This window comes from Dermacentor variabilis, chromosome 10 (genome assembly GCF_050947875.1).
Source record: "Dermacentor variabilis isolate Ectoservices chromosome 10, ASM5094787v1, whole genome shotgun sequence".
Classification (NCBI taxonomy): domain Eukaryota; kingdom Metazoa; phylum Arthropoda; class Arachnida; order Ixodida; family Ixodidae; genus Dermacentor; species Dermacentor variabilis.
This window is the reverse complement of record NC_134577.1, coordinates 114,537,443-114,555,112: the sequence shown is the minus strand read 5'-3', so window position 1 is coordinate 114,555,112 and position 17,670 is coordinate 114,537,443. Positions and strand designations below refer to the sequence as shown.

Below are 17,670 nucleotides of genomic sequence, written 5' to 3'. Positions count from 1 at the left end.
AATGATGCAAAATTTAGTCGCACAAGCTTCTAACCGCTTACTTATCACACCCGCATACAGCTCAATGACAACGCATCAATAAAGTGGCACCTTGTGGGCTGCAACGCGCGCAAGATCTGGCGCTCGCCCTCTTGTTTTTGTGAGCACTAGCACGCACGCATGCAGCGAACAACCACAAACGGAGTGATCAACGTACACGACGCGTGCGTGTATTGTTCACGGAAAGACTGCCGCGTACGTACTGTATGCTGTAGCAATACATTCGGCGACTGCACACCATAGCAGCACGATACAGGTGCAGTCGTAAACAGCACATTCTCGCCATCGGCCATAAAATGCTGAATACGCCGGTTCTCGTTCGATCCCCGAAGCTAAGCAGCATTGGGCTCGGTCAGTACTTGGAGGGAGACCACCTGGGAACACCGAGTGCTGATGGCACCGTTCTTTTTACTTTTTTATTGCGTGCTTCTGTGACGTCTTGTTTTTTTTTTCATTTGCACAACGTGTGGGTGGTTGCATTTACTGTAACTTACGTTCAGCTGGAGCCTGCTGGTAGAGCCAACGCCGAAGTGTAACACCAACAATATTCAGGCCACTACACGATATTGTACGCAGAATGATGACGGTGGTAAGCGGTATACGTAATGATGCAAAATTTAGTCGCACAAGCTTCTAACCGCTTACTTATCACACCCGCATACAGCTCAATGACAACGCATCAATAAAGTGGCACCTTCTGGGCTGCAACACGCGCAAAATGTGGCGCTCGCCCTCTTGTTTTTGTGAGCACTAGCACGCACGCATGCAGCGAACAACCACAAACGGAGGGATCAACGTACACGACGCGTGCGTGTATTGTTCACGGAAAGACTGCCGCGTACGTGCTGTATGCTGTAGCAATACATTCGGCGACTGCACAACATAGCAGCACGATACAGGTGCAGTCGTAAAGAGCACATTCTCGCCATCGGCCATACCATGCTGAATGCGCCGGTTCTCGTTCGATCCCCGAAGCTAAGCAGCATTGGGCTCGGTCAGTACTTGGAGGGAGACCACCTGGGAACACCGAGTGCTGATGGCACCGTTCTTTTTGCTTTTTTATTCCGTGCTTCTGTGACGTCTTTTTTTTTTTCATTTGCACAACGTGTGGGTGGTTGCATTTACTGTAACTTACGTTCAACTGGAGCCTGCTGGTAGAGCTAACGCCGAAGTGTAACACCAACAATATTCAGGCCACTACACGATATTGTACGCGGAATGATGACGGTGGTAAGCGGTATACGTAATGATGCGAAATTTAGTCGCACAAGCTTCTAACCGCTTACTTATCACACCCGCATACAGCTCAATCACAACGCATCAATAAAGTGGCACCTTCTTGGCTGCAACGCGCGCAAAATGTGGCGCTCGCCCTCTTGTTTTTGTGAGCACTAGCACGCACGCATGCAGCGAACAACCACAAACGGAGTGATCAACGTACACGACGCGTGCGTGTATTGTTCACGGAAAGGCTGCCGCGTACGTGCTGTATGCTGTAGCAATACATTCGGTGACTGCACAACACAGCAGCACGATACAGGTGCAGTCGTAAACAGCACATTCTCGCCATCGGCCATACCATGCTGAATACGCCGGTTCTCGTTCGATCCCCGAAGCTAAGCAGCATTGGGCTCGGTCAGTACTTGGGAGGGAGACCACCTGGGAACACCGAGTGCTGATGGCATCGTTCTTTTTGCTTTTTTTATTGCGTGCTTCTGTGACGTCTTGTTTTTTTTTTCATTTGCACAACGTGTGGGTGGTTGCATTTACTGTAACTTACGTTCAACTGGAGCCTGCTGGTAGAGCCAACGCCGAAGTGTAACACCAACAATATTCAGGCCACTACACGATATTGTACGCGGAATGATGACGGTGGTAAGCGGTATACGTAATGATGCAAAATTTAGTCGCACAAGCTTCTAACCGCTTACTTATCACACCCGCATACAGCTCAATGACAACGCATCAATAAAGTGGCACCTTCTGGGCTGCAACGCGCGCAAAATGTGGCGCTCGCCCTCTTGTTTTTGTGAGCACTAGCACGCACGCATACAGCGAACAACCACAAACGGAGTGATCAACGTACACGACGCGTGCGTGTATTGTTCACGGAAAGACTGCCGCGTACGTGCTGTATGCTGTAGCAATACATTCGGCGACTGCACAACATAGCAGCACGATACAGGTGCAGTCGTAAACAGCAAATTCTCGCCATCGGCCATACCATGCTGAATACGCCGGTTCTCGTTCGATCCCCGAAGCTAAGCAGCATTGGGCTCGGTCAGTACTTGGGAGGGAGACCACCTGGGAACACCGAGTGCTGATGGCATCGTTCTTTTTGCTTTTTTATTGCGTGCTTCTGTGGCGTCTTGTTTTTTTTTTACATTTGCACAACGTGTGGGTGGTTGCATTTACTGTAACTTACGTTCAACTGGAGCCTGCTGGTAGAGCCAACGCCGAAGTGTAACACCTACAATATTCAGGCCACTACACGATATTGTACGCGGAATGATGACGGTGGTAAGCGGTATACGTAATGATGCAAAATTTAGTCGCACAAGCTTCTAACCGCTTACTTATCACACCCGCATACAGCTCAATGACAACGCATCAATAAAGTGGCACCTTGTGGGCTGCAAGGCGCGCAAAATGTGGCGCTCGCCCTCTTGTTTTTGTGAGCACTAGCACGCACGCATGCAGCGAACAACCACAAACGGAATGATCAACGTACACGACGCGTGCGTGTATTGTTCACGGAAAGACTGCCGCGTACGTGCTGTATGCTGTAGCAATACATTCGGTGACTGCACAACATAGCAGCACGATACAGGTGCAGTCGTAAACAGCACATTCTCGCCATCGGCCCTACCATGCTGAATACGCCGGTTCTCGTCCGATCCCCGAAGCTATTCAGCATTGGGCTCGGTCAGTACTTGGGAGGGGGACCACCTGGGAACACCGAGTGCTGATGGCACCGTTCTTTTTGCTTTTTATTGCGTGCTTCTGTGACGTCTTGTTTTTTTTTTTCATTTGCACAACGTGTGGGTGGTTGCATTTACTGTAACTTACGTTCAACTGGAGCCTGCTGGTAGAGCCAACGCCGAAGTGTAACACCAACAATATTCAGGCCACTACACGATATTGTACGCGGAATGATGACGGTGGTAAGCGGTATACGTAATGATGCAAAATTTAGTCGCACAAGCTTCTAACCGCTTACTTATCACACCCGCATACAGCTCAATGACAACGCATCAATAAAGTGGCACCTTGTGGGCTGCAACGCGCGCAATATCTGGCGCTCGCCCTCTTGTTTTTGTGAGCACTAGCACGCACGCATGCAGCAAACAACCACAAACGGAGTGATCAACGTACACGACGCGTGCGTGTATTGTTCACGGAAAGACTGCCGCGTACGTACTGTATGCTGTAGCAATACATTCGGCGACTGCACAACATAGCAGCACGATACAGGTGCAGTCGTAAACAGCACATTCTCGCCATCGGCCATACCATGCTGAATACGCCGGTTCTCGTCCGATCCCCGAAGCTAAGCAGCATTGGGCTCGGTCAGTACTTGGGAGGGAGACCACCTGGGAACACCGAGTGCTGATGGCACCGTTCTTTTTGCTTTTTTATTGCGTGCTTCTGTGACGTCTTGTTTTTTTTTTTCATTTGCACAACGTGTGGGTGGTTGCATTTACTGTAACTTACGTTCAACTGGAGCCTGCTGGTAGAGCCAACGCCGAAGTGTAACACCAACAATATTCCGGCCAACACACGATATTGTACGCGGAATGATGACGGTGGTAAGCGGTATACGTAATGATGCAAAATTTAGTGGCACAAGCTTCTAACCGCTTACTTATCACACCCGCATACAGCTCAATGACAACGCATCAATAAAGTGGCACCTTGTGGGCTGCAACGCGCGCAAAATGTGGCGCTCGCCCTCTTGTTTTTGTGAGCACTAGCAAGCACGCATGCAGCGAACAACCACAAACGGAGTGATCAACGTACACGACGCGTGCGTGTATTGTTCACGGAAACACTGCCGCGTACGTGCTGTATGCTGTAGCAATACATTCGGCGACTGCACAACATAGCAGCACGATACAGGTGCAGTCGTAAACAGCACATTCTCGCCATCGGCCATACCATGCTGAGCCGTGCGCGGCTTAGCCGTGTCTGGGGAAAGGGGGATCCTGGAGGCTGAGCCGATGCCGGGTGTTTGGACCTTTAAGGCCCCCCGACGGAGGCAACACGCCTCTTTGGCCTCTGCTTCACATAGACGGCACCCCCGGACTGACCCACCCGGGGGAAATCGGTAGTTGCCTTTTCCTGTCTCTCTCTCCCTCCAGCCTTCGTCTTTCTCTCGCTTTTCATCTTTCCTGTCTTCTCCTTCCTTCCGCTTACTTCCAAATTTTCCAGGCAGCAAGGGTTAACCTTGTGTGATTAGCCAACCTAGGTTATTTCATATTTGGTTATAGTGATGACGTACAGCTGGCGTTTACAGGACCTGTTCTTACAGTCTCTGTAGCGTCCCCTTGTAGGACTCCATGGTGGGTGGCTGGCGTTATTGCCGAAAATTCAATTCCTTTAGGCAACATCCTTCCCTCAACTTCCTGATCGCCCTCAGAAAAGAGGGCGCACCGATGAAGTATTTCAGTTTTTTGGACGACAAAGACCCAACTTCCCACGATTTCACGTCGTTCATTCAGAAAAGCCAGATAAACAAGTACGCACAATCTCCCCATTTCTAGTTTCTAAGTCTTTAACTGAGGCTCTTGGTCCAGGTTACAAGGCATCAAGGATGGCAAGTGGAGATCTCCTTTTGGAGCTCCGCGACCTGAAACAACACGAAAAGCTACCTAATCTAGTGTCTTTTGGTGACTTTCAAGTGACAGTGACTCCACACCGCACTATGAACACTACACGCGGCGTTGTTTCAGATGATGACCTGCTTCAGCTGACCGAGGCAGAGCTCCTAGAGGGCTTCAATGAGCAAAATGTTGTTAATGTGAAAAGAATAAAGATCAGGCGCGATGGTAAAGAAATTCCAACCAAACACCTAATTCTCACCTTCAATTCAAGTGTCCTGCCCGAATCAATCGAGGCCGGGTACATAAAGCTCCGTGTCAGGCCTTACGTGCCTAATCTACTCCGATGTTTCAAATGCCAGCGCTTCGGCCACAGCTCCCAGAGCTGCCGAGGCCGCCAAACTTGTGCTAAATGCAGTGCCAAAGAACACACCACTGAAACTTGTGAGAACGCTCTCCGCTGTGTAAACTGTGATGGGGAGCACGCCGCGTACTCGCGGTCGTGCCCATCCTGGAAGAAAGAAAAGGAAATTGTTACAATTAAAGTCACGGAAAATATCACCTTCAAAGAGGCACGCAAGCGGGTTTCATACCTGCCCAAGAAAAGCTTTGCCGATGTGACGCGTCAGGGGGCAGCGTCACAACGGCCTCCGGCGGCTGTCCGGCCCACAGTCAGTGAGTCGGCAGCTATGCCATCTGCCCCCGCGGCGGTTGCAGCTAGCGCTGCGCCGCCAACCCAGCAGACGGGGCCATCGAACCCGAAGGTGGGTGCAGCCGAGGCTGCCCCAACCTCAGAGGCCCCTTCCAGCGCTGGCAACGGCCGGCGCAGCCAAATACCCCAGGGAGCCCCATCGACCTCCGGGCTGGTGGGCGCAGGGGTCTTGCCCTCCAAGGCGGGACCCTCGCTGGTAACTTCCCGCTCGCAAGAGCACGTGTCCGTCGCCTCACAAGAGGCGATGGACACTACACTCATCCTCAAGGCGCACCAAGCGCCTAAGGAGCGGCGAGGCTCCCTCGAGCGCTCCAGAAAGAACAAAACCCCTATTACAGGGCCTCGAAAGGGCTCTGTAATTTAATCACTGAAATCTGCGTAATTGATACTTCTGTTTCCGTATACACAGCACCCATTTGCTCCCAATATGGATACACAAATAATTCAATGGAACATCAGAGGTCTTCTTACGAACCTTGATGATGTGCAAGAGCTTATCCAAAAACACAATCCAACAGTGCTGTGTCTACAGGAAACACACCTAAAACCACAACATACAAACTTTCTCCGACCGTATGTCAAGTTTCGCAAAGATCGCGATGATGCAGTCGTATCATCAGGCGGTGTTGCCATTTTGGTTCATAAAAGTATCTCCTGTCAGGGTTTACAGCTACAAACGCCCCTTGAAGCAGTGGCGGTTCGAGCTGTTCTTTTAAATAAACTCGTCACCATTTGCTCGCTTTACGTACCCCCACACTTCAAATTAAACAAGCATGATTTTCAGTCATTTATAGACGAATTGCCAGAACCTTATGTTGTTCTTGGCGATTTCAATGCGCACAGCTCCCTGTGGGGCGACTCTCGTACAGACGCGCGAGGTCGTCTTGTTGAACAGTTCCTCTTTTCTTCCGGTGCGTGCTTGCTGAATAAAAAGGAAGCCACATATTACTCTCTAGCAAACAGAACATTTTCTTCAATAGATCTTAGTATAGTTTCCCCGTCTATACTGCTCGAACTTGAATGGGAAGTTACGAAGAAACCTTACGGGAGCGACCACTTCCCTATACTGATAAGATCATCTAAAGAAAACGATTATCCTCCGCAAGCTCCTAGGTGGAAGATAGACACAGCCAACTGGGAGAAATTTCGAACTCTCACTAACATCTCATGGGCCGACATGTCTTCTCTAGAAATTGATGCTGCTGTAGAGTATCTTACATCATCCATAATAGATGCCGCATCAAAATGCATATCCGAAGTGAGTGGCCTGGCATGCAAACGACGTGTACCGTGGTGGAACAGCGAATGTAGGATCGCCCGTAAGAATCAGAACAAGGCGTGGGGGTTGCTACGCGCTTCTCCCACTGCAGAGAATCTTATGAACTTTAAAAAAATAAAGTCCCAAGGAAGGCGAACCCGCCGACAGGCCAGAAGAGAAAGCTGGCACAAGTTTTTATCAAGTATTAACTCGTTCAGGGATGAGGCCAAAGCCTGGAACAGAGTAAATAGGATTAGAGGGCGGCAAACACATGCACTCCCCCTGGTAAACACACAGGGAGATACACTACAAGACCAGGCAGACTCACTTGGGGAATATTTTGAGAGCGTGTCAAGTCCAACAAATTATACACAATCCTTTCTCAAATACAAAGAAACAGAAGAACGTAAGCCATTAACAAGAAAAGGTCGAGAGAATGAGCCCTACAACCGTCCCTTTAGCATTGCCGAGCTAAGAGCTGCCTTGATCACATGCAAGAGCTCTGCACCAGGACCTGACAGAATTATGTACGACATAATTAAGAACGTACACACTGATACACAATTGACTTTACTTGCACTTTTTAACACTATTTGGGCTGCTGGGTATCTTCCACTTGCATGGAGAGAAGCGATTGTGATTCCCATTCTGAAGCAAGGTAAAGATCCTTCGTTGGCGTCAAGTTACCGCCCGATAGCCCTCACAAGTTGCATTTGTAAGCTGTTTGAGAAAATGGTTAATCGGCGGCTCATACATTTCCTGGAATTAAACCAAATGCTTGATCCCTTTCAGTGTGGCTTCAGGGAAGGGCGGTCCACAATTGATCACCTTGTGCGCATTGAGGGAAACATTCGCGACGCCTTTCTACATAAGCAATATTTCCTATCCGTGTTCCTAGATATGGAGAAGGCGTACGACACAACGTGGCGCTACGGAATCTTGAGAGACTTGTCGGGAATGGGCATCCGTGGCAATATGCTCGCCCTAATAGAAAGCTATTTGTCCAATCGTACCTTCCGAGTAAAAGTCGGTAATGCACTGTCACGTCCTTTTACGCAGGAAACTGGTGTACCCCAGGGAGGTGTGCTAAGCTGCACTCTTTTTATTGTTAAGATGAACACACTACGTGCTTCGCTGCCACCGGCCATTTTTTATTCCGTATACGTCGACGATATACAAATAGGCTTTAAATCCTGCAACCTCGCAGTATGCGAGAGACAGGTACAGCAGGGCCTGAACAAGGTTTCCAAGTGGGCTGACGAAAACGGATTTAAGATCAACCCCCACAAAAGCACTTGTGTTCTTTTTACTAGAAAGAGAGGCCTGGTTCCAGATCCGTGTGTTCAACTGTGTGGACATCAAATACCCATAAACAAAGAACACAAATTTTTAGGTATTATACTAGACTCCAAGCTTACTTTTATACAGCACATTAAATATCTTAAAGAAAAATTTCTAAGGACAATGAACCTACTTAATATTCTATCCCACTCAACATGGGGTAGCGACAGGAAGTGTCTGATGAATGTTTATAAGAGCCTAATTCGATCACGATTGGACTATGGTGCCGTCGTATATAACTCTGCCGCTCCGAGCGCACTAAAGATCCTAGATCCTATCCACCATCTAGGTATCCGCTTAGCCACTGGTGCTTTCAGAACAAGCCCGACTGAAAGCTTATACGCGGAATCAAATGAATGGTCGCTCCATCTACAGAGAAGTTACATAAGCCTAACATATTTCCTAAAATACACTCCAATCATCAACATCCATGTTTTAACACTGTTAACGATATGACCTGCACTACACTATTCCATAATCGTCCTTCTGTAAGAAAGCCTTTCTCGCTTCGAGTGAGGGAGCTTAGTGATGAGATACATGTCCCACTCCTCGAGCTTCGCCTAATGCATCCAACCAAGTTGTTACCGCCTTGGGAGTGGCAGGTCATAGAATGTGACATATCCTTTTTAGAAATAACAAAACACGCACCAGAGACCGAAATCAGAATGCATTTCCCAGAACTACAGTACAAGCACTCCTGCGCAGATTTCTACACAGACGCTTCGAAGTCAAATGCCGGGGTATCCTATGCAGCAGTCGGCCCATCCTTTTCGGAATCCGATGTACTGCATCCCGAAACAAGCATCTTTACGCCGAGGCCTACGCATTACTCTCTGCCGTGAAGCATATAAGAAGATCAAAACTTTCAAAAGCAGCGATCTATACAGACTCTCTAAGCGTCGTGAAGGCCTTAAAGTCACTCTACAAACATAAAAATCCCGTATTCAATGAACTGTATTCGGCATTATGTAAAGCGTACTCATCTAACCAGAATATCATAATATGCTGGGTCCCTGGCCATAGGGGAATCGAAAGCAACGTTCTCGTGGACGAGATGGCCACGTCAATCACATCGCAAGCTGTTAACCCTACCGCTGATGTGCCTGTCACAGACCTGAGGCCTTTCGTACGAAACAAACTGCGAAGTCACTGGCAGTGCACGTGGGACGCGCAAACAAATAACAAACTGCACGTTATAAAGCCCCGGTTAGGTTTTTGGCCCTCCCCAACAAAATCTCGGCGAACAGAAGTCCTATTCTGTCGCCTCAGAATAGGACACACATTTGGGACCCACAACTTTTTACTCACGGGAAACGATCCTCCAACCTGTGGTAGATGTGGTGAGAGGCTGACCGTGCTCCATGTCCTCTTTGAGTGTCGGAAAGCCGAACCTGAAAGAAAGAAACATTTTCCGCTAGCATACCGTTATTACATCCCTCTGCACCCGGCTATGTTTCTTGGTCATGAACCGCTTTTTAATACCAAGGCAGTCCTCGACTTCTTAAAAGATGTAGTTCTACACGTCATAAGCCCATTAAATTCGTAGAGCATCCTCGCTCCAGAGGATGCCGCTGCGATAATTGTTTTAAATAGCACATGCCTCCAGGCCCTTGTGTCTCAAGGGCTCTAAGGAGGCATTAGTGCTCTAGCATATCTTATATAACCTGATATATCTTTAGACATCATATCATTCTTTTTAATTTTCTCATTGTTCATAGTACACTTCATAAGTCATCGCCATAATCTTATTATACAGATTTTACGCACTTTAGCGCTACCATTTTTAAGGCCCTTCTACAGCCACGGCACACCAACTTCTTAGTACTCATGATTTCACTGCAAACAAATTAACACGGACATGGCGCTCTTTGGCCATATCTGGCCCTTGCGCCACTAACCCACACACATCATCGTCATCATACCATGCTGAATACGCCGGTTCTCGTTCGATCCCCGAAGCTAAGCAGCATTGGGCTCGGTCAGTACTTGGAGGGAGACCACCTGGGAACACCGAGTGCTGATGGCACCGTTCTTTTTGCTTTTCTATTGCGTGCTTCTGTGACGTCTTGTTTTTTTTTTCATTTGCACAACGTGTGGGTGGTTGCATTTACTGTAACTTACGTTCAACTGGAGCCTGCTGGTAGAGCCAACGCCGAAGTGTAACACCAACAATATTCAGGCCACTACACGATATTGTACGCGGAATGATGACGGTGGTAAGCGGTATACGTAATGATGCAAAATTTAGTCGCACAAGCTTCTAACCGCTTACTTATCACACCCGCATACAGCTCAATGACAACGCATCAATAAAGTGGCACCTTCTGGGCTGCAACGCGCGCAAAATGTGGCGCTCGCCCTCTTGTTTTTGTGAGCACTAGCACGCACGCATGCAGCGAACAACCACAAACGGAGTGATCAACGTACACGACGCGTGCGTGTATTGTTCACGGAAAGACTGCCGCGTACGTGCTGTATGCTGTAGCAATACATTCGGCGACTGCACAACATAGCAGCACGATACCGGTGCAGTCGTAAACAGCACATTCTCGCCATCGGCCATACCATGCTGAATACGCCGGTTCTCGTTCGATCCCCGAAGCTAAGCAGCATTGGGCTCGGTCAGTACTTGGAGGGAGACCACCTGGGAACACCGAGTGCTGATGGCACCGTTCTTTTTGCTTTTTTATTGCGTGCTTCTGTGACGTCTTGTTTTTTTTTCATTTGCACAACGTGTGGGTGGTTGCATTTACTGTAACTTACGTTCAACTGGAGCCTGCTGGTAGAGCCAACGCCGAAGTGTAACACCAACAATATTCAGGCCACTACACGATATTGTACGCGGAATGATGACGGTGGTAAGCGGTATACGTAATGATGCAAAATTTAGTCGCACAAGCTTCTAACCGCTTACTTATCACACCCGCATACAGCTCAATGACAACGCATCAATAAAGTGGCACCTTCTGGGCTGCAACGCGCGCAAAATGTGGCGCTCGCCCTCTTGTTTTTGTGAGCACTAGCACGCACGCATGCAGCGAACAACCACAAACGGAGTGATCAACGTACACGACGCGTGCGTGTATTGTTCACGGAAAGACTGCCGCGTACGTGCTGTATGCTGTAGCAATACATTCGATGACTGCACAACACAGCAGCACGATACAGGTGCAGTCGTAAACAGCACATTCTCGCCATCGGCCATACCATGCTGAATACGCCGGTTCTCGTCCGATCCCCGAAGCTAAGCAGCGTTTGGCTCGGTCAGTACTTGGGAGGGAGACCACCTGGGAACACCGAGTGCTGATGGCACCGTTCTTTTTGCGTTTTTATTGCGTGCTTCTGTGACGTCTTGTTTTTTTTTCATTTGCACAACGTGTGGGTGTTTGCATTTACTGTAACTTAGGTTCAACTGGAGACTGCTGGTAGAGCCAACGGCGAAGTGTAACACCAACAATATTCAGGCCACTGCACGATATTGTGCGCGGAATGATGACGGTGGTAAGCGGTATACGTAATGATGCAAAATTTAGTCGCACAAGCTTCTAACCGCTTACTTATCACACCCGCATACAGCTCAATGACAACGCATCAATAAAGCGGCACCTTGTGGGCTGCAACGCGCGCAAAATGTGGCGCTCGCCCTCTTGTTTTTGTGACCACTAGCACGCACGCATGCAGCGAACAACCACAAACGGAGTGATCAACGTACACGACGCGGGCGTGTATTGTTCACGGAAAGACTGCCGCGTACGTGCTGTATGCTGTAGCAATACATTCGGCGACTGCACGACATAGCAGCACGATACAGGTGCAGTCGTAAACAGCACATTCTCGCCATCGGCCATACCATGCTGAATACGCCGGTTCTCGTCCGGTCCCCGAAGCTAACCAGCATTGGGCTCGGTCAGTACTTGGGAGGGGGACCACCTGGGAACACCGAGTGCTGATGGCACCGTTCTTTTTGCTTTTTTATTGCGTGCTTCTGTGACGCCTTGTTTTTTTTTTTCATTTGCACAACGTGTGGGTGGTTGCATTTACTGTAACTTACGTTCAACTGGAGCCTGCTGGTAGAGCCAACGCCGAAGTGCAACACCAACAATATTCAGGCCACTACACGATATTGTACGCGGAATGATGACGGTGGTAAGCGGTATACGTAATGATGCAAAATTTAGTCGCACAAGCTTCTAACCGCTTACTTATCACACCCGCATACAGCTCAATAACAACGCATCAATATAGTGGCACCTTGTGGGCTGCAACGCGCGCAAAATGTGGCGCTCGCCCTCTTGTTTTTGTGAGCACAAGCACGCACGCATGCAGCGAACAACCACAAACGGAGTGATCAACGTACACGACGCGTGCGTGTATTGTTCACGGAAAGACTGCCGCATACGTGCTGTATGCTGTAGCAATACATTCGGCGACTGCACAACATAGCAGCACGATACAGGTGCAGTCGTAAACAGCACATTCTCGCCATCGGCCATACCATGCTGAATACGCCGGTTCTCGTCCGATCCCCGAAGCTAAGCAGCATTTGGCTCGGTCAGTACTTGGGAGCGAGACCACCTGGGAACACCGAGTGCTGATGGCACCGTTCTTTTTGCTTTTTTTATTGCGTGCTTCTGTGACCTCTTGTTTTTTTTTCATTTGCACAACGTGTGGGTGTTTGCATTTACTGTAACTTAGGTTCAACTGGAGACTGCTGGTAGAGCCAACGCCGAAGTGTAACACCAACAATATTCAGGCCACTGCACGATATTGTGCGCGGAATGATGACGGTGGTAAGCGGTATACGTAATGATGCAAAATTTAGTCGCACAAGCTTCTAACCGCTTACTTATCACACCCGCATACAGCTCAATGACAACGCATCAATAAAGTGGCACCTTGGGGGTTGCAACGCGCGCAAAATCTGGCGCTCGCCCTCTTGTTTTTGTGAGCACTAGCACGCACGCATGCAGCGAACAACCAGAAACGGAGTGATCAACGTACACGACGCGTGCGTGTATTGTTCACGGAAAGACTGCCGCGTACGTGCTGTATGCTGTAGCAATACATTCGGCGACTGCACAACATAGCAGCACGATACAAGTGCAGTCGTAAACAGCACATTCTCGCCATCGGCCATACCATGCTGAATACGCCGGTTCTCGTCCGATCCCCGAAGCTAAGCAGCATTGGGCTCGGTCAGTACTTGGGAGGGCGACCACCTGGGAACACCGAGTGCTGATGGCACCGTTCTTTTTGCTTTTTTATTGCGTGCTTCTATGACGTCTTGTTTTTTTTTTTCATTTGCACAACGTGTGGGTGGTTGAATTAACTGTAACCCACGTTCAACTGGAGCCTGCTGGTAGAGCCAACGGCGAAGTGTAACACCAACAATATTCAGGCCACTACACGATATTGTACGCGGAATGATGACGGTGGTAAGCGGTATACGTAATGATGCAAAATTTAGTCGCACAAGCTTCTAACCGCTTACTTATCACACCCGCATACAGCTCAATGACAGCGCATCAATAAAGTGGCACCTTGTGGGCTGCAACGCGCGCAAAATGTGGCGCTCGCCCTCTTGTTTTTGTGAGCACTAGCACGCACGCATGCAGCGAACAACCACAAACGGAGTGATCAACGTACACGACGCGTGCGTGTATTGTTCACGGAAAGACTGCCGCGTACGTGCTGTATGCTGTAGCAATACATTCGGCGACTGCACAACATAGAAGCACGATACAGGTGCAGTCGTAAACAGCACATTCTCGCCATCGGCCATACCATGCTGAATACGCCGGTTCTCGTCCGATCCCCGAAGCTAAGCAGCATTGGGCTCGGTCAGTACTTGGGAGGGCGACCACCTGGGAACACCGAGTGCTGATGGCACCGTTCTTTTTGCTTTTTTATTGCGTGTTTCTATGACGTCTTGTTTTTTTTTCATTTGCACAACGTGTGGGTGGTTGCATTTACTGTAACTTACGTTCACCTGGAGCCTGCTGGTAGAGCCAACGGCGAAGTGTAACACCAACAATATTCAGGCCACTACACGATATTGTACGCGGAATGATGACGATGGTAAGCGGTATACGTAATGATGCAAAATTTAGTCGCACAAGCTTCTAACCGCTTACGTATCACACCCGCATACAGCTCAATGACAACGCATCAATAAAGTGGCACCTTGTGGGCTGCAACGCGCGCAAAATGTGGCGCTCACCCTCTTGTTTTTGTAAGCACTAGCACACACGCATGCAGCGAACAACCACAAACGGAGTGATCAACGTACACGACGCGTGCGTGTATTGTTCACGGAAAGACTGCCGCGTACGTGCTGTATGCTGTAGAAAAACATTCGGCGACTGCACAACATGGCAGCACGATACAGGTGCAGTCGTAAACAGCACATTCTCGCCATCGGCCATACCATGCTGAATACGCCGGTTCTCGTCCGATCCCCGAAGCTAAGCAGCATTGGGCTCGGTCAGTACTTGGGAGGGCGACCACCTGGGAACACCGAGTGCTGATGGCACCGTTCTTTTTGCTTTTTTATTGCGTGTTTCTATGACGTCTTGTTTTTTTTTCATTTGCACAACGTGTGGGTGGTTGCATTTACTGTAACTTACGTTCACCTGGAGCCTGCTGGTAGAGCCAACGGCGAAGTGTATCACCAACAATATTCAGGCCACTACACGATATTGTACGCGGAATGATGACGATGGTAAGCGGTATACGTAATGATGCAAAATTTAGTCGCACAAGCTTCTAACCGCTTACGTATCACACCCGCATACAGCTCAATGACAACGCATCAATAAAGTGGCACCTTGTGGGCTGCAACGCGCGCAAAATGTGGCGCTCGCCCTCTTGTTTTTGTAAGCACTAGCACACACGCATGCAGCGAACAACCACAAACGGAGTGATCAACGTACACGACGCGTGCGTGTATTGTTCACGGAAAGACTGCCGCGTACGTGCTGTATGCTGTAGAAAAACATTCGGCGACTGCACAACATAGCAGCACGATACAGGTGCAGTCGTAAACAGCACATTCTCGCCATCGGCCATACCATGCTGAATACGCCGGTTCTCGTCCGATCCCCGAAGCTAAGCAGCATTGGGCTCGGTCAGTACTTGGGAGGGCGACCACCTGGGAACACCGAGTGCTGATGGCACCGTTCTTTTTGCCTTTTTATTGCGTGCTTCTATGACGTCTTGTTTTTTTTTTCATTTGCACAACGTGTGGGTGGTTGCATTTACTGTAACTTACGTTCAACTGGAGCCTGCTGGTAGAGCCAACGCCGAAGTGTAACACCAACAATATTCAGGCTACTACACGATATTGTACGCGGAATGATGACGGTGGTAAGCGGTATACGTAATGATGCAAAATTTAGTCGCACAAGCTTCTAACCGCTTTTATCACACCCGCATACAGCTCAATGACAACGCATCAATAAAGTGGCACCTTCTGGGCTGCAACGCGCGCAAAATGTGGCGCTCGCCCTCTTGTTTTTGTGAGCACTAGCACGCACGCATACAGCGAACAACCACAAACGGAGTGATCAACGTACACGACGCGTGCGTGTATTGTTCACGGAAAGACTGCCGCGTACATGCTGTATGCTGTAGCAATACATTCGGCGACTGCACAACATAGCAGCACGATACAGGTGCAGTCGTAAACAGCACATTCTCGCCATCGGCCATACCATGCTGAATACGCCGGTTCTCGTCCGATCCCCGAAGCTAAGCAGCATTGGGCTCGGTCAGTACTTGGGAGGGCGACCACCTGGGAACACCGAGTGCTGATGGCACCGTTCTTTTTGCTTTTTTATTGCGTGTTTCTATGACGTCTTGTTTTTTTTTCATTTGCACAACGTGTGGGTGGTTGCATTTACTGTAACTTACGTTCACCTGGAGCCTGCTGGTAGAGCCAACGGCGAAGTGTAACACCAACAATATTCAGGCCACTACACGATATTGTACGCGGAATGATGACGATGGTAAGCGGTATACGTAATGATGCAAAATTTAGTCGCACAAGCTTCTAACCGCTTACGTATCACACCCGCATACAGCTCAATGACAACGCATCAATAAAGTGGCACCTTGTGGGCTGCAACGCGCGCAAAATGTGGCGCTCACCCTCTTGTTTTTGTAAGCACTAGCACACACGCATGCAGCGAACAACCACAAACGGAGTGATCAACGTACACGACGCGTGCGTGTATTGTTCACGGAAAGACTGCCGCGTACGTGCTGTATGCTGTAGAAAAACATTCGGCGACTGCACAACATAGCAGCACGATACAGGTGCAGTCGTAAACAGCACATTCTCGCCATCGGCCATACCATGCTGAATACGCCGGTTCTCGTCCGATCCCCGAAGCTAAGCAGCATTGGGCTCGGTCAGTACTTGGGAGGGCGACCACCTGGGAACACCGAGTGCTGATGGCACCGTTCTTTTTGCTTTTTTATTGCGTGTTTCTATGACGTCTTGTTTTTTTTTCATTTGCACAACGTGTGGGTGGTTGCATTTACTGTAACTTACGTTCACCTGGAGCCTGCTGGTAGAGCCAACGGCGAAGTGTATCACCAACAATATTCAGGCCACTACACGATATTGTACGCGGAATGATGACGATGGTAAGCGGTATACGTAATGATGCAAAATTTAGTCGCACAAGCTTCTAACCGCTTACGTATCACACCCGCATACAGCTCAATGACAACGCATCAATAAAGTGGCACCTTGTGGGCTGCAACGCGCGCAAAATGTGGCGCTCGCCCTCTTGTTTTTGTAAGCACTAGCACACACGCATGCAGCTAACAACCACAAACGGAGTGATCAACGTACACGACGCGTGCGTGTATTGTTCACGGAAAGACCGCCGCGTACGTGCTGTATGCTGTAGAAAAACATTCGGCGACTGCACAACATAGCAGCACGATACAGGTGCAGTCGTAAACAGCACATTCTCGCCATCGGCCATACCATGCTGAATACGCCGGTTCTCGTCCGATCCCCGAAGCTAAGCAGCATTGGGCTCGGTCAGTACTTGGGAGGGCGACCACCTGGGAACACCGAGTGCTGATGGCACCGTTCTTTTTGCCTTTTTATTGCGTGCTTCTATAACGTCTTGTTTTTTTTTTTCATTTGCACAACGTGTGGGTGGTTGCATTTACTGTAACTTACGTTCAACTGGAGCATGCTGGTAGAGCCAACGCCGAAGTGTAACACCAACAATATTCAGGCTACTACACGATATTGTACGCGGAATGATGACGGTGGTAAGCGGTATACGTAATGATGCAAAATTTAGTCGCACAAGCTTCTAACCGCTTTTATCACACCCGCATACAGCTCAATGACAACGCATCAATAAAGTGGCACCTTCTGGGCTGCAACGCGCGCAAAATGTGGCGCTCGCCCTCTTGTTTTTGTGAGCACTAGCACGCACGCATACAGCGAACAACCACAAACGGAGTGATCAACG

General features: G+C 49.1%; 12 non-coding genes and 6 pseudogenes across 12 annotated transcripts; all 18 read left to right on the top strand.

The window, feature by feature from the left end:
- Window positions 1-320: 320 nt before the first annotated feature.
- LOC142562400 (5S ribosomal RNA) lies at window positions 321-438 on the top strand (annotated as a pseudogene).
- A 525-nt stretch (window positions 439-963) lies between these two features.
- On the top strand, window positions 964-1,081 carry LOC142562862 (5S ribosomal RNA). The gene has a single exon (XR_012824174.1). It is a non-coding gene; the product is annotated as a 5S ribosomal RNA (ribosomal RNA).
- Window positions 1,082-1,604: 523 nt separating this feature from the next.
- Window positions 1,605-1,723, top strand: LOC142562857 (5S ribosomal RNA). The gene has a single exon (XR_012824169.1). It is a non-coding gene; the product is annotated as a 5S ribosomal RNA (ribosomal RNA).
- Window positions 1,724-2,249: 526 nt separating this feature from the next.
- On the top strand, window positions 2,250-2,368 carry LOC142562856 (5S ribosomal RNA). Its single transcript, XR_012824168.1, has one exon. It is a non-coding gene; the product is annotated as a 5S ribosomal RNA (ribosomal RNA).
- A 526-nt stretch (window positions 2,369-2,894) lies between these two features.
- LOC142562345 (5S ribosomal RNA) lies at window positions 2,895-3,013 on the top strand (annotated as a pseudogene).
- A 525-nt stretch (window positions 3,014-3,538) lies between these two features.
- LOC142562670 (5S ribosomal RNA) lies at window positions 3,539-3,657 on the top strand. The gene has a single exon (XR_012823989.1). It is a non-coding gene; the product is annotated as a 5S ribosomal RNA (ribosomal RNA).
- A 6,421-nt stretch (window positions 3,658-10,078) lies between these two features.
- Window positions 10,079-10,197, top strand: LOC142562542 (5S ribosomal RNA; annotated as a pseudogene).
- A 524-nt stretch (window positions 10,198-10,721) lies between these two features.
- LOC142562939 (5S ribosomal RNA) lies at window positions 10,722-10,839 on the top strand. The gene has a single exon (XR_012824249.1). It is a non-coding gene; the product is annotated as a 5S ribosomal RNA (ribosomal RNA).
- Window positions 10,840-11,363: 524 nt separating this feature from the next.
- LOC142561829 (5S ribosomal RNA) lies at window positions 11,364-11,482 on the top strand (annotated as a pseudogene).
- Window positions 11,483-12,006: 524 nt separating this feature from the next.
- Window positions 12,007-12,125, top strand: LOC142561780 (5S ribosomal RNA; annotated as a pseudogene).
- Window positions 12,126-12,651: 526 nt separating this feature from the next.
- On the top strand, window positions 12,652-12,770 carry LOC142562340 (5S ribosomal RNA; annotated as a pseudogene).
- Window positions 12,771-13,295: 525 nt separating this feature from the next.
- LOC142562790 (5S ribosomal RNA) lies at window positions 13,296-13,414 on the top strand. Its single transcript, XR_012824102.1, has one exon. It is a non-coding gene; the product is annotated as a 5S ribosomal RNA (ribosomal RNA).
- A 526-nt stretch (window positions 13,415-13,940) lies between these two features.
- On the top strand, window positions 13,941-14,059 carry LOC142562789 (5S ribosomal RNA). Its single transcript, XR_012824101.1, has one exon. It is a non-coding gene; the product is annotated as a 5S ribosomal RNA (ribosomal RNA).
- Window positions 14,060-14,583: 524 nt separating this feature from the next.
- On the top strand, window positions 14,584-14,702 carry LOC142562788 (5S ribosomal RNA). The gene has a single exon (XR_012824100.1). It is a non-coding gene; the product is annotated as a 5S ribosomal RNA (ribosomal RNA).
- A 524-nt stretch (window positions 14,703-15,226) lies between these two features.
- On the top strand, window positions 15,227-15,345 carry LOC142562787 (5S ribosomal RNA). The gene has a single exon (XR_012824099.1). It is a non-coding gene; the product is annotated as a 5S ribosomal RNA (ribosomal RNA).
- Window positions 15,346-15,868: 523 nt separating this feature from the next.
- LOC142562786 (5S ribosomal RNA) lies at window positions 15,869-15,987 on the top strand. Its single transcript, XR_012824098.1, has one exon. It is a non-coding gene; the product is annotated as a 5S ribosomal RNA (ribosomal RNA).
- A 524-nt stretch (window positions 15,988-16,511) lies between these two features.
- Window positions 16,512-16,630, top strand: LOC142562785 (5S ribosomal RNA). Its single transcript, XR_012824097.1, has one exon. It is a non-coding gene; the product is annotated as a 5S ribosomal RNA (ribosomal RNA).
- Window positions 16,631-17,154: 524 nt separating this feature from the next.
- LOC142562783 (5S ribosomal RNA) lies at window positions 17,155-17,273 on the top strand. Its single transcript, XR_012824095.1, has one exon. It is a non-coding gene; the product is annotated as a 5S ribosomal RNA (ribosomal RNA).
- The last annotated feature ends 397 nt before the right edge of the window (window positions 17,274-17,670 follow it).